This window comes from Teleopsis dalmanni, chromosome 2 (genome assembly GCF_002237135.1).
Source record: "Teleopsis dalmanni isolate 2A chromosome 2, ASM223713v2, whole genome shotgun sequence".
In the NCBI taxonomy this organism is placed as follows: Eukaryota; Metazoa; Arthropoda; class Insecta; order Diptera; family Diopsidae; genus Teleopsis; species Teleopsis dalmanni.
Genome location: NC_051847.1, coordinates 236,764,502 through 236,768,427, shown reverse-complemented (window position 1 = coordinate 236,768,427; position 3,926 = coordinate 236,764,502).

Sequence of the window (3,926 nt, the reverse complement as noted above, 5' to 3'; positions counted from 1 at the left end):
AATATTCACCCTTATATAAGTAATTTTATTTTAAATAGTTATAAGTAATATGCAATTAAATATAGTTAATAGTTCTAGTTAATTTAAGTTAATGTATAATTAGTTATCTAAGATTTATAGTTGTATTCTATATAATTTAAGTAATAAAATTCAGTTAATAATTCTATTGTATTTGATATAAGAATATAATAATAAAAACTTAATATATAAAACATAATCAATTATTGTATAATATGGTGTTTATGAATATTCTTCATAAAACTATTGTTACTGTATGGCATAGCCGAGTCTTGACAGCCAAACATATTAAGAGCATTTACACTAATAACAATTGTGGTTGCGCTACTCCGGTGTTTTCGCATCATGTCATAGGCAAATATCATATTTTAGTATGAAGCTAGTATAAAATTTCAGCAAAAATCAAATTTTAAATAATTTGGAAGACTTGTGTATTTCATGCACACGAAGCCAGTCATATATTTTAAGCAAAAAAAAGCGCACAAACAAAATCCAAGCATCACATTTAAAAATATTGTCTCACCTACCCATGCATATATATATTTAGTAAGTGTGCAATAAAAAGAAGAGTAGAAAAAATTTATCAAGAAACTTACATACGCATGAACTAGAAGCTATGTGTGCATTTGCTCTGATATTAGAGTTTTTTCTATATTATTTTGTCCAAACAAAATACAACATATTCGCTATTGGTTTGATTGCTCACTTCACTAACAAAATAGCATTGATCATACATAAAATAATAAGTTCGATTGTTTATACGTTTGAACAGACATGTTTTTCCCATTGCGTGTACCTTTTCAGAATTCATGATTTTTTTAACAGAGGCAAATTACATGTCTTTATATTTCTATGTTTTTGCTAGTACTTCCAGGTATCCGATTGGGAGTGTGAAATTGTTTTGATGCTCGTGTTACCTATTATGACCCCCCAGTAACAATATTATAGGTTCAAATTTAATTAATCCAATATATATTTTCAAATTTAGTGCATATAGTGCAATAAATATTAACTGATAAATCAGGTTATTTAAATGATTCTTATAAGCTGCGTATATATGTAATGTACATTTTAAATTGAAATCAATTAAATATGGATTATATCATAAAATCAAAAATAAGATTATTTTATGTAAAAAACTTATATTTACTTCTTACCATTTTTGTTGGCTGATAACTATTACTTATCAAACAGGTGTTCAGAAGCGAAACATTTATGGTTTTAAATACAAAAAGATAAGCTCACTTCATTACATATTCCCTAGTCGATTATTAATAATCCCAAATGTAAATAACATATAATAGCGACTCGCAATCGAATTCTTATCAACTGTGACCAACTGTACAAAGTTGTATTTGTACTTGGGTGCATGATTATCAAAACGGGTCACTTATCACTTATTGAGCGCTTACAGCTGTTCCCACAGCAATGTAAAGTTCGAGTTATCAGGTTAACCGACAAAAGAGATCCGAGTGCACATGCACTTAAAAAATCTTAAATGCAACATAAACATAAACAATCTAGAATCGGTGCAGCAATAAAACTGCACTGCATGCAATTATTTTGAAATTATCAATAGGTTAAAGAGTTTATGGTCTCATCAAGCGACTTTGTTGGAGTGACGTATTAAAAAATTAATACGTATAGTATTTAATTAAAAAAAAAAGTTTAAGTAGAGAGGAAAATAGTATTTTAAAATAGTATTTAAATACTATAAGATTGTACTCAATTAATTACAAAATCTTTAAAATTATTTTAACTTTAATTTTATAATATTTAGAGTTAAATATTAACTAGTTGAGAATTCACAGGGGCGGGTTCAATAATATATACAATAATTAAACTATTTTTAAGTAACACTCGTCTTATATATAAAATTTTATTATTGAAAATATTATATATTCAAAATTTGCTCATATCCACATTTCTCGAAATATTAGTGTATTTAATTTAACATTTATTGATTTTGAAAAGGCTTTCGACGCGTTTAAGAGAAGTTACATATGACTAGCATTAAACGCTAAAGGTATTCCTAATAAGATCATTAATATTCTCAAGAAGAGCTACGAAGGGGCCACGAGTAGAGTTTTACATGAAGGTACTCTTAGCGACAGCTTTAATTGCAACAGTGGAGTGCGACAGGGCTGCGCCCTCTCACCGTTACTGTTTATCCCAGTCCTAGACGTCGTTCTAGAAGCTGTAGAAGAAAGCCCAATCGGCATTGGTTGGAAGATGAATCAAAAGCTTGGTCATCTTGAATATGCAGACGATGTAGTATTGTTAACAAACATGCACACTGATATGCAAACTCTTGTTAATAACGTACGTGAGCAGTCATATAAAGTCGGCCTAAAAATTAACGCCTCAAAGACAAAAACAATGAGAACGAAAGCAAGCAATCAATCGCCCATCCTTCTGTACGATCAAAACATTGAAGACGTGCAGGAACTCGAATACCTGGGGAGTATAGTCAACAGCGAGGGTGGCACGTCAAAGGACATCGGCAGTAGAGTGAAAAAGGCAAATGGCTCTTTCGCATCGCTTAACAAAATCTGGAAAGCCAACAATGTAAGCGTCGAAACTAAAACCAGAATATTCAACGCCTGCGTCAAATCGACATTATTATATGGGTGCGAAACATGGTCGCTAACGAGAGCCTCGACTCAGAAGATACAATCCTTTGTCAATAGAAGCCTGCGGCGTATTCTGAACATATGGTGGCCTGCAAGAGTCTCCAACGAAGAGCTATGGCAGCGTACCAAACAAAAGCCAATAGAGAAAGAAATTTTGAGACGCAAATATGGCTGGCTCGGCCACACACTTAGAAAACCGACAGATGCAATTGCCCACGCAGTCATGGAATGGAACCCTCAAGGAGTAAGGAGACGAGGTCGTCCCAAAACCACCTGGCGAAGAACAGTGACAGCAGAAACAAGCAAATCCTTTAACCAGTTACGTTTTACTGCCAGAAACAGAGAGGAATGGAAGAAGTTTATAAATATTATTTGTGAATAGACTAAGTTCTAATTTTTAAATTTTTAATTTAATTTTTATAATGAAGAACATGTCTTAATAATAATAATAATTTAATTTAGAACTTAAAACATGTAATAATAATTATCGTGATTATCAGTGGCATATGGAATTCTATAGATTGAAATTTATTATCATGAGTTCATATCCATATGTAAAAAGTATATTTCTTGGTGTGTTTTGTAATATCCATTTCATCCACGGCAATTAAAGTTTAATTGATCTTTCGTACATAAAACATTTTTGTTCTCTAGATGTTATGTTATCTGCCCGAATGACTATTCTATAATATCTGATTGCTCCAATGCATACTCAAATAGATATACCAGGTAATGACGATCTGGATGCTGTCAGGAAGACATTGGAACGTATGCTATAATAAGAGACTTTTTTATAATTGAATGCTGAATCTATAAATCTAGATTTAATTTGTCTTTGTGTTAATTTTGGTTGAACATTACATAAGCGGTCACTATAAAGTTAGCTAGATAGACGCTCTGCAATTATTTCAGTCACTGACGGCTCTTGACTTCTTAATCATTGTAGATTGTTTAATTTTAAATACTCGTATTTAAATTATACAAAATTTTCTTATGGAAAAAGTTTTTATGTAACTATTTACGATTTTCTATTTTTACTATTATATAAAACTCTACTGACATTTGATAAGATATCATTCCTATATTATAATTACGGTTATATAAAATTCATCAACAAGGAAAGAGTGCATGCAGCAGGAACAAAATCATAATAATTTACTTTAATGTATTCTTATGGAAATTTCATCATCATCATCCGTGATTATACACCTAAGCCTATTTAATAACAGTCTTCCATTGTTCTCTGTTTTTTGCTTTTGTTCTCCAATTTCTAAT